Source organism: Dreissena polymorpha, chromosome 13 (genome assembly GCF_020536995.1).
Source record: "Dreissena polymorpha isolate Duluth1 chromosome 13, UMN_Dpol_1.0, whole genome shotgun sequence".
NCBI lineage: Eukaryota > Metazoa > Mollusca > Bivalvia > Myida > Dreissenidae > Dreissena > Dreissena polymorpha.
The window spans coordinates 29,471,846-29,484,531 of record NC_068367.1 but is presented as its reverse complement, the minus strand read 5'-3'; the positions used below and the strand labels follow the sequence as shown (position 1 = coordinate 29,484,531).

The 12,686-nt window shown below is 36.7% G+C and overlaps 1 long non-coding RNA gene across 1 annotated transcript; it reads left to right on the top strand.

Moving 5' to 3' along the window:
- Positions 1-1,912: 1,912 nt before the first annotated feature.
- On the top strand, positions 1,913-3,575 carry LOC127856335 (uncharacterized). The gene is made up of 2 exons (XR_008037968.1): positions 1,913-2,893; positions 3,121-3,575. It is a non-coding gene; the product is annotated as an uncharacterized LOC127856335 (long non-coding RNA).
- The last annotated feature ends 9,111 nt before the right edge of the window (positions 3,576-12,686 follow it).

The window sequence follows — 12,686 nt, the reverse complement described above, 5'->3', positions numbered from 1 at the left end:
GGGAGAAATGCCATTAATAGATACACCATTTAAACGCGTGGCTGTTGATCTGATTGGACCTATTACACCAGTTAGTGACAGAGGAAACCGGTACATATTAACGGTGGTTGACTACGCTACAAGATATCCGGAGGCGATGGCATTGAAGAACATTGAGACAGAAACCGTTGCAGAGGCATTAGTAGACATTTTCACTCGAGTTGGAGTTCCACAAGAAATGCTTAGTGACATGGGAGCACAGTTTACATCTGGACTCATGAAGGAGATAAGTAGGCTGTTGTCAATGAAACAGTTAGTGACTACACCATACCATCCCCAGTGTAACGGGTTAGTGGAAAGAATGAATGGCACGCTGAAGTCGATGATAAAGCGTATGTGTACAGAGCGACCCAAGGACTGGGACAAGTACATTTCGCCAGCCTTGTTCGCATACAGAGAAGCCCCACAGGCAAGCACAGGGTTTTCTCCATTTGAACTGCTCTACGGGAGAACAGTAAGAGGACCAATGCAAATATTAAGAGAGATGTTGACACAGGAAACCCTTAGTGAAGAGGTAAAAACTGTTTATGAATACGTTTTGGACCTAAAGGAAAGGCTAGCAGAAACAATGCAATTTGCACAAGAAGAACTGAAGAAATCTGCTGGAAAATACAAGAAACACTTCGATAAGAAAGCGAGGCAAAGAACATTTTCAGTAGGAGAGCGAGCTCTAGTTCTGTTGCCAACAAACCGAAACAAATTGCTCATGCAGTGGCAAGGGCCATATGAAATTGTAGAGAAAGTTGGTGAATCAGACTACCGACTTGACGTCAATGGTCATGTGAAGACATACCATGCCAATATGTTGAAGAAATATGTGGAGAGAATTGGCAATGAGGCTGAAACTGGTCAGGCTGGATTACTGATAAATATCGCAGCGGCCATTATTGAAGACGACAAGGTACCAAGTGGTGAGAAGGACTGTTTAAGTGAGTATGGTCGATTTAATGAAGAGATACAATGTCCTATAATAGAACAATCAGAATCTGTTGAAGATGTCAAACTTGGTGAAAACCTAGATGCCAAACAATGCGAATCTTTGCAAACATTACTTCAAGACTTCCAAGACGTGTTAACTGACATTCCTGGGAAAACCAATTTGGTAGAACACCATATTAAAACAACTACAGATGATCCAATTTGTTCAAGGCCATATCCTGTTCCACATGCTGTGAAGGAGACCATAAACAAAGAAGTTCAGGAGATGTTACGAATGGGTGTCATTGAACCATCAGATTCACCATATAGATCACCAGTCGTTATAGTGAAGAAACCAGATGGCACTAATAGATTTTGTGTGGACTTTCGCAAGTTAAATCAGGTCACAGTCTTTGATGCTGAGCCAATGCCATGTCAGGATGACATTTTTGCACGCTTATCCCACTGTCGTTACTTTTCGAGAATTGATTTGTCAAAGGGGTACTGGCAGATTCCAGTTTCCGAGGAAAGCAAAAAGTATACTAGCTTTGCAACTGACACCGGGCTATGGCAGTTTCGAAGAATGCCATTTGGACTGGCATGCGCACCCGCTGTCTTCAGCAGAATGATGAGAATGTTGCTGAAAGACCTTAGTGGAGTGGATAACTTTTTAGACGATATGTTCCTGTTCACCGAGACATGGGAGGAGCATCTTACGTTGATTGCAGAAGTCTTAGGGCGCCTGCGAAATGCTGGACTGACGGCAAAGCCTAGCAAGTGCATGTTGGCTTGTGAGAGACTTGATATCTTAGGACACCAAGTAGGGCACGGAAAAGTGGAACCAAACCCACAGAAGGTTACAGCAATAGCTCAAGCCGAAAGACCACGAACCAAGACTGAACTTCGATCCTTCTTAGGGCCGGTAGGTTATTATCGTAAGTTCATACCAAACTTTGCTGCTGTGGCTGTACCACTTACCGACCTCACCAAGAAAGGTAAACCCAATACCTTGGTTTGGGAATCACCTCATGAAAGGGCATTCAAGGAATTGAAGGAACGAGTGACGATGTCACCAATTCTCCGAATGGCAGATTTAGGTAAGCCATTTATTCTACGTACAGACGCCTCTAATGTAGGTTTAGGGGCAGTACTTCTGCAAGAACATGAGGATGGTAAGTTTCCGGTAGCATATGCAAGTCGTAAATTGCTGCAAAGGGAAAGAAATTATTCGGTGGTTGAGAAAGAATGCCTTGCAGTTGTGTGGGGAATACAGAAATTCCACACATACTTATATGGTAAGAAGTTTCTGTTAGAAACAGACCACATGCCACTGGTATATCTGAACAAGGCAAAGGATTCTAATGGCAGAATCATGCGTTGGGCTCTTGTTTTGCAGGCTTACCGGTTCACTGTTGTTGCTATAAAGGGAACTGAAAATGTCGGGGCTGATTATCTCAGTCGAAAATCTGGGACATGAGTCATGAACCTAGTCTTGACACAAATCCAAAAGGTTGAGACAGAAATTGGGAATTTCATCTTAAGTAGGGGGGTGTGTCAAAGAAATAGGGTTGTTTTTTTTTGTGTGTGTAAATGTTAATATAGTTAATTAGAATAGCAAGTATAAATGTTACTATAAACCGGCTGCGGGATACACATCCAAGAGTACTGAAAGCCCTGAAATCATAAATCATACGGTCAAATCTAATGGGAAATTTAGGGTCAGGTCTGGGGTATGGGGATACTTTTGTTTATTCAAGGAAGCCTGGTTAGTGTATGGCAGAGTTCGAGAGTTTTCTGTGTGTTTCTGAGTCAGTTGAATTTGGGCTTAAGACCAGAGCGTTTGTTGTTTGGAAGGAGGTGCCATCAGAATTTCTGATCGTCGGCCACATTGTGGAGGCATCTAGAGTGTTGTGTTTATAGAAGGAATCTAAATGGGGTATGTTATTTAGCAATAATCTTTCTCGTCCAACATATGCATTATTGTAGTAATCATTCTGTATTGTTTTGTTTTTCTTGTAAAACTTGTAGTGCTTGATGTTACGGAAATAGTATGTTATTGCCATGTGATTTTGATAAGTAGTAAAATGTGGTATAATTGAAAGCTGTTATAAGGGATTAATCATAAGCATAATGATCTGAATGGATATTCTTATATCCTTGTAGATCCCATTTTTGTTGGTGTAAGAATTACGATGAAGAAAGTTGATGGAAAAGGGGATAGAAGATAGAAGTTTAATAAGACGTATGATGCATACTAGAACTAGTTGAATATTGGCCATCAGTTTCATAAAGACAACTACAAATAAATTATACAGAGAAACGCACTGACAGGAAGGAAGCATTCATATCATAGTAAACCTCAAAAAGTGTAGCAGTGATGTGCACTGTGTAGTTCCGATTGGGTAACTGGAAAGAACTGGACCTGAGAACTGAATATATATTTATGACGTTCACAGCGGAGCACAGCAAGAACATTTGTTTTTACCATTTGACATTCGATCATCATGGATAATCTAAACTGAAATTTCTTATTTGTTTTTAAATGTGCATGCTTTTAGAATAGAAATTAAAGCATGAAAATTAAATAGATAAATAGATAAATAAACTTTGTAATCCTCTTTGCAGTATTGTGATTTGCATAGACCCCAAAATTTAAAGTCCTTTCCTTCTATCTGAGGGACATTGGTGGACTTTTGTTTACATTCAAAGTTTATAGTTAGTTTGCTAAACTATACTATCAAAAATCTTTGACAATGATGTTCTTCCATCACGTGTCTGTTTTTCTACCAAAAGCATCAACCCGGAGCATCGGCGTCTATCTACGAACTGAAATATTAATTCAAGATTTACCTGCCTCAATTGTTTTGGCAGTAATTGATAATTACCGAGTGATGACATCATGCATCACGTGACGACGAAGGAGAATGACTTGACCGGTTGATTGATTGCGGAATATTAATGATGCCTGATTTAATTAGTATTATCTTAAACCTTGGTTTCACTATTGTGTAAATGTTTACATTTTCAATAGGCATTCACTCCCCAACCCCGAAGATGCGTTATCGTAGATGTCAATGCATTTAAGACTTTACCGCATATATCTTGTGCGAGCGGCCAAATTGCGAATTTGCGATCCTTGTGTCACACACGCTAACCGAAAGAAAATAACAATACATTGTGTCAATTAATTGTTAAAAGTTTAAAACTTAATCGATGTCGGCGGGCAAATTTTCATTTTGTTGGAAAAGTAAATGTAGCGAACGGTCATCGATCAATTATAAAGCAACGCGATCAATCGCCCAATTATACCAATTGTTTAGAAAACAATTTAGTGGCCGTGAACGGATACCGTGAATAAAATAAAGCAAATTAATAGGTCATTGTTTAGGTGTTTAAATAAGGCATGACATGACGTGGACCATAATATGGGCATGACTATTTTCAAAATGGTTGTTCAACAATGGTACGGGTCAACTCATTAACTTTAAGAAAAAAAGCAAAATCTTTACTGGAATGTTTATTGGAATGGACATTCATACCAATGTTTTAACCTTTTAATAATGTCACAGGATATGCATACTGTTAGCATAATAGAGCGTCGGTAAATTATATTGAAACACATACATTACAAGGTAGCTGATTCACCCTCTTGGTTTTAAAAGACGGTTAACGAAATTGAAGAATTCCTTTCGAGCATCCATTGTTTTCATAGTAGCGCTAGTTCATATTTTTCATAAAAATGCAGTTCTCGTTTGGTTTGATATGATGATGCCAAACTGTTCCCTTCTTAAATAGTCCTTGGACGTTTACCATTGTTTTAAACGTTACTGAATTTTAATTTGTTAACAATTCATTTCTTACACATGACTCATCACAATATTTGGGCAACTAAGTTACGCGTGTACTGCTCTTTATATAACACAATACTAGGAAATTTTTAACACGTGTACTTTCATTCCGTGTTTTGTTATGGTTTGGAATGTTGACACGCAATTAAGGCATTTTTCAACAAAATGTTTTCATAAAATGACTGAGCAAAACAAACACACGAATCTGATCACATCGTTACGTAATTTCCCCCTATCAACTTTTCATGAACAGAATGTGTTTAGTAAACAACTGAGCAATTCTACATGTTTATAACGGGATGTTGACACATATTATCCACTATATATTTCTAATAGATCTTTGCAATTCCAAACATCTGAGAAATCGCGGTGATCTACGTAGCTGTCGCAATCTGTTATCAAGCATAATTTATCTCCGGTTAATTGACCTTTGATTTAACCTTTTCACCTTCGAATTCAAATAAAAAACGAGCTCCATGGCGTTTCGGTTATCGTGTAGTGTGTCGAGGTGTTGACACTGGCCCGGCTAATCACGTCGAAATCCATTAATTTTATATGATAATAAGCAGGTTCGGGGCTTTATTGGACAAAGGTTAAAAGTCACATTGTCTTTAAAACAATTTTTCATTGTAGTAATTTGTTAATTTCCATGACTTAAATTGTTCACCAACTGCATTGTTTGTCTTCTATATTAAAAGACATTCACACAAAGCGCTGTCTATCTTTAGCGAACCTTTTTCTTCTTTGCTGACATATAACCACAGTTGAAAACGTTCTTAGGCTATTATATTGTTAAGTTTACACATTCATATAAAATGATTTTTATTTTTTATATATACAGACGGGATATAATATTAAATACACAATACGCTGATGTTTTTGAAAATGACAGAAATGCAATCAATAAAACTGGGTTTGAGCACACTACAACTCAAATGAAATGTGATGGCAATATTAAAATCGTTTACATAATGGTCTTATTTTCTTTGTTTTCCCTTTCAGTGCTGCCTGTAAATTATGAACTGCTTTCCTCTCGTTAAGTAGAAAATTGCACCGACACTCATTTGTTTTAATACTACAAATGTGTACAACTATTAACCGGTGTTGTTGTTGATGATGTGGTTGTTAACACTTAGAATACCTAAACACGAGAAAAAAACATACATGGTGCATCAATGTAATTGATGTTTAAATTGTATACATAAACTTCATTAGTAAGATACGTCAGTGTGTGTCGTTTTAATTATCCAATACCTTCGTATCTGGACTGCCACACCTGTTGGAGTAGATTCACACGGATCTGCTTTGCTCCTTTTATTTGCTATGGATATCTTAAAGAACAGGGAATACTTTTGATAATACGAACACATAAATAATTGTATATTTAAGCTGCGCTCTGAGAAAATCGGCCTTAATGCATGTGCGTAAAATGTCATCCCATATTAGCCTGTGGTGTCCGCACAAGTTAACCCAGGACGACACTTTCCGCCTAAACCGAATTTTTGGTAAGAAAGGACTTCTTTTAAACGAATAATACAATACAAGTGGAAAGTGTCATCCCTGATTAACATTTGCGGACTTCACTGGTAAATCTGGGACGACACTACGTACGTGCATTAAGCACCTTTTACGCAGAGCAATGCTCATGCTTGTGTAAAAGTTTTAAATGGATTACGTGGAATCCAATGTGGTGGTGGTTGCAGTAATGGTGATAGCAGAGACAAATGCGGCCAATATGCAGTCGATACAATTAGCCGAGATAAATTGTACTGGATCATCATTACGAATGAAGAGTTCACATTTTCAAATAAGTATACGTTATTTAAAACCAAATGCATCAAGGTGACCCAGTGTCGCGTACAGATGTCGCTCAAATTAATGAACTGTCAAAGACACAACGTGTTGCATTCTACTTTTTTATTGACAGTAATATGACAATCAATCAGGTATTGACGAAACTATTCTAGAATGGCAGTCATCCGAAAATTAAACCGCGCTGCCGTGCAAAAGTACATAGCTGTCGACACGTAGCGTTCATTATACCGCTAATTACAAGACAGGTTTAAGAGTATGCGCCTATTTTAAAATAATAATTGTGTAGAACTTGTGTTGTCGTATATACCTTTCCATCTTTTCCGAACACCTGTCGAAAAAAGCGTTGTATTTGTGTAAGTCTACATCGAGGTCATTGTGCTGTTGTTTATAAAGAAGTAAAATAACCGAACACATGGTGTATGATGACGATGATGATGCTGATGATGACAATTATAATGCTGACACGTTTTTTTATCCTATTGCCATGACAACCATTTGCATGACCAGAAACATAACCATGATTGCATCCGCATGTTCCCGCCATTAAAAACATGGAAAAAGTATGCGTGTTTATTATTATTTAGATGTGCCTGTACCCTTTGAAACACGGGCTTTGTTTATCTTATTGAACAAGAGATATTTCCCACCGCCGGCCCAGCTAGGCAACGGAGCGTGAGAAATTGGGGATTTGCCTATGGAGGTTTATCATTTATCTTTTCAGACATGTAGACACTGTTGTCGAACCTGTTGTTTCTCGTCGGATCGGGTTTGTTTGCATTAACCCGAGTTGATTTCCCGCGGAAGGTTGAATTGCAAAGTGGGGTAGATTATAAATTTGATATTAGATTGTTAAAGACTGACTGCGAAAGATGCATCGTGGGTCGATGGCAAATCGCAATGACGGAAACAATATTCTCATCGAAGTTTTGCTCTGCATTAGATCAGGTCAATGTTGCCATAGCCCATTGAAGCACACCAATCGCTTGTCGTGTTGACGGATTTAGTATTTAACATTTATAACAAATAGCTTGTTACGTAAAATGGGTAAGGTTCAAAGTTCGGTTGACCAATATTTTGAGATGAAATCCATACAACGTATGTTTTGTAAAAAAGATTGTTATGTGAAAAGTTTAATTTGTTTGGCCACAACATTTTTTCCAACGCATGCATTTTGTTCAAATTACTGGTAGGAAGAGGCAATATAATATATCATAAAGCACATTCTTTATTTTTGACTGTTTCACAGTCCGGCCTAAATCTAAGAGAACGATAAACCACTCTTTAAAGCAAAACAACATGTTATGTAAACGGGGCTTCATACTAAACAATGTATTCAATGACTGTTTATATATGGTCGAAGGTTACAAATGACATTGTCTGCAATGTGTTCCACATGTGCAGGGTGGTTCCATGGGAAAGGGATTGTTTATTTTCAGTGTTCTACCCTTTGGCAAAACAAACTGTACCGCTACTTGTTAGGCAAGGGATATCAACTGCTGCCATGCATTCTCTAAATGTGTATGCTAATTACTGTTAGCATTCTACTAATAAAGCCGTACTGTTTGAAAATATTGGTTATGCAAGCCGTTCAAGCGTGAATAAATATATGAAAACAAACTAGTTTTGATCATTATCCTTAACAAAACACGTGTCATTAGGAAATTACTATGAATTTTGACTTGAAACTAAATATGTTCACTGCCACATGTGTAACCAACAACGCTGAAAGCGTGGACAGACTGTTTAATTGTTTTGCCAGAAATATTGCTTGAACGAAATAAAGTTTCAACTTCTGTAAATTAAGATTTACTTAAAACGATCTAACCAGAACTATAAATATAAATCATCAACTCGTTCCGGAGATCGTTTTATCACGAGTGTACATAAGGAGAACCTTTGGTAATATACATGTAAATTGCAAACTAATTAACTAATTTGTGTACTAATAGTCAGGTATTTTAATAGAATTTGTTTACGCCAACTGTCTAAAAACGATGTTCGGGCAATTGCTGTTTGCTTAAAAATCGTCAAGTGTTCCTTGCACATAATTATGAAGTTCACCAGTGTTGTGTGATACAGCATGGTCATTTATTCGGAAAAAATCAATCCAGTATGTTCTCTGATAGCTAAAAGAAAAAATATTTCTGTCTATTTGTATGTTTTAAATAGTTAGATTGTCCGTTTTGTGTAAAACCAATGGTTGATAGTACTAGTGAATATTTATTCTATTTAATAATAATAAAACCATGACATATGAAGAAAGATGTAAGAGTCGATAAACAATTATACATCTCTCAGTAACATAGGAAGTTGTTATTTTCCGCGAAACGAACTACTTGAACCCTAAGGAGAATGAAGGCACATTATCGGATCAATGCGAATTTTATTGGCACTTAAATATAATCACCATCCACTCTTCAATGGGGGGGTTCAAAACATGAAATATACCAAACGTAGATCTACACCTGAACATAAAACGATCGACAAAAAGTCAATTAACCGCGGAGAATACAACTGATTAGCACCTGAAAAGTTCATTTACTCTTGTGTGCTTAGAAAATATGGTCATAAACTGCCAATAATTGTTTTCCATCATGCAAGGACACTGAAGATGCTTTGAACACCAGAATAACCCAGAAGCCGAGTTTACACGTTTGTACTTCACGCAAGAACAGCAAAGGTGGGGGCGTAAGGTGCGTGCGAATACCGGAGACTTTGTGTTAATTAAGGCATTTGCTATTCATGGGGAAACCCATGCTCGGGTTTTGGCAAGTTCACTTGTTAACGCAAGCATGTTTAAAGCCCAAGACCGAACTGGGTTCATTGAGAGCTCGAATGGAATAAAATGCACCGGTGTTGTTATGCACTGTGTACTCTCGATTTTGGCAATATACCCAAACACTTGTTGGTCGGCATGGCTCGAACGCAGTTTGTTTGTTTTTGTTTGTTTCTGCGTGTTGTGGGTCTAGTGGAATGTATTCAATATACTTCGAATGGCAGGGACAGACTAGAGCTTACGTCTTAAACGAAGTAAATGTCGCAACAAACAACATGACATTCGGCGTAAAATTTTGGAACTTCGATAACGTGTCTAATGGTTACAAATGGTTTTCAAACTGCATTGCATGTTGAGGGGCTTCCTCAACATGCAATGCAGTTTCAAAACCATTTGTAAAAATAATCACATTCAAGACAAAACGATCAATAGTTAATTTCATTAGCAAGTTGGACATGCACATATACAATTTTTGGGCGCTGAACTCAAACGTAAAAAGTAAATATATTATATACAGTTATATAACACCTAAAGATTACAGACCAAGACGTATGCTCAAAACGTATGCAGAACACAACTAAATCTAACCTTACTATTTCACTTATCATTATTCTTGTTAACTGTTCTACTAAAACTAATTTAAAGGTCTGCGTTCAATGACACCCGATATAGGCTGAATGCAGCAATGACCTACGCCAGATCAAGCACATCATCGAGCGGAAGTATCGGTACAAACACGATTCCAGAGAGAACAGAAGCTTGCATCAAAAATGCACATAAAAGGAGAACACAGACGGTTAATGCATATTAAATACCAATAAATGGAGGCACCCATGTCAGTAAGAATTGTCGTCATGTTAATCTGGGCTTTTGGGTAGGTCGACCTTTCTATTGACATTAAAAATATCTGCATCGCATACAACCCATTTCTATCATTCAATGTAATGTAGAATATTAGTAACATTTGTCTCACCGCTGTGAAGAACAACAGGTAACGACAACTTTTAAACGTTTCTACGTATTCTAAGACTCACAACAAATCAACTTTGACGATCATGTTCAGTGTTCTCATTATACAGGACATTTGGAACATTTTATTTAAATGAACACATAGATTATTATAATTGTTCAACAATTGAATCGATACTTAAATGTGGCATACCTTGTAAAACAGGACAGGCCTGATAACTCGTATGTGTCACGGTGTAATGATGAAGCTTCAGATAAGTCGTAACGTGAGGAGAGCAGAGGACTGTAACTTTTTTCAAAGATCTGGATGCCGTCATTAATATCACATAAAGTATGAAAGATAAGAAAGTCATGTATGAAAAATAAGATTTAAATATTCAAAATTGTAAATATATATATCATATTGTTCAAAGTTGTGAAAATTATGTGATTTGTTGAAAATACAATGTTTTATGTAAAGTGATATATGTATGCAATTATCAGGTTTCTGCGGCGGTCAATCGAGGTTAATGATTTTTTTTTTGCTATAAATATAATAATACTTGAAGATTCCGAGTTTATTAGACCTAAATGAACAGAACTTAACAGATTAAAACATTATAATTTGACTAAAACTAAGATAACTTAACAAAATAGAAGTAGTCAATATAATATAATTATAATACATGCAATCATAAAATATCGCGAAAACTGTTTGTTTTTTCCAAAGGGTCTACATAGGCTCAAATAGCACGCTGTACCTTTCTAGTATATATATACACGTGTTATGTATCCCAAAAACATAATAAACTCGTATAAGTGTTGTTGTGTTTTGTTTGTTAAGGTTTTTTTAATCAAATTTTGGCCGTTATTCGGCAATTCCCAATGTACAAAGTAAACATTTTTTCACAAATGACTGCCTCACATTAAGGTTAAAAATTGTAAATAAAATACATTGAGCCAATGCCCCGTATGCATGTCTATGAATTGAAACTTAACAAATATAATTTTGAAAACTCTTATTCTCAACTTGAAAGTATATGTTAGCAAAAATAAAATGCACTTTTTTCCCAATTTTAGCAAAAACGAAGCGACTTTGCCTAATCCGAAGGATCCAAACGCCTTCTAAAAAAATGGTTTAAAAACATTGCATATACTAGTATATCAGTTATTGAATAGTTTCTACCTTGTGATACACCTTGATATGTATGCGATCGCAAACGATGCGTAATTTTGTAAGTGCAATTTTACAGCAAGCTAAGCTTGTGCTTAAACGTTGAAACGGTCTTTAAACAAAAATGCAGACATTCGTTCACATGAAATAGTAAAGAAATCCGTTGAACCTTTCAAAGAAGGGTCACCAAGGTCGATAATCACCTGTGTCAAATGAAGTTCACATCAAACAAACAGAAATAACAACACAACAACGCCAAACCTATTTAACACTTTGCTATTGAATTTCATTTAACTTCTTGAAAATTTTCTGGAACCCTTTGCATGTGCAAACTTCGTTTCATTCTTCTTATAAAATAATCGTGAACGCATTTTATGGGACGGATGTATGTGGTTCAGTTTCATCTTTAAGGTCATTGTGTCAGTATCTCAAGACACCAATATTCATTAAACTGCATGAATTATGTCCTATCGGGTTCTTAACTCAAAATCGCCTTGAATAGTTCGTTTAATACACTAACCGTCAGCGCTCAACGGTATCTTCTTTCTTGGGAACGTGATTTACGTCATTCTGAATGCTTCTGTACTTATCGCTCGTTCTGGAAGAGCACGATTACCGTATCTTGGACACGGTTCACTTGTTTTAATCAGTCGTGGTCTGTTTCCATTACCGATCCCGTACATCAGGTTACGGCCAGTAAAAATAGGGAAATGCTCATCTCTTAAACGATGTTTATAGCTCCTATCCACGTGGTAATTGACAAGCTTCCAACCAATTTGATTATTGTAACTCAATCAATAAACACTCCAGGACAGGCATTAAGCAGAAACACTTGTTTAAAGTGTACATTTACACACCGCACTTATTGAGTATGTGCATGTGTTTGTAGCTTTTCACATTATTGTTAAGTTCCACATTCTTGACAACTGGCCTATGTATACAATAAAATCGTTTTGATATTCGTCGGTTTTAACGAAATTTTCATTGTTAAGGCACAAAATAAAACATTCAAAAGAAGTTCCCTTTGAAGAATAGCATAGTACAGTATGTTTCCCCTTTGCATGCTGGGAAATTTGTCGTCTGCTAAAATGTCGTCTGCTGAATTTCTAAAATTAGCATTTTCTTCAATTTTTTGTCAAATAATACTATCCGAATAGCAAACAGTTTG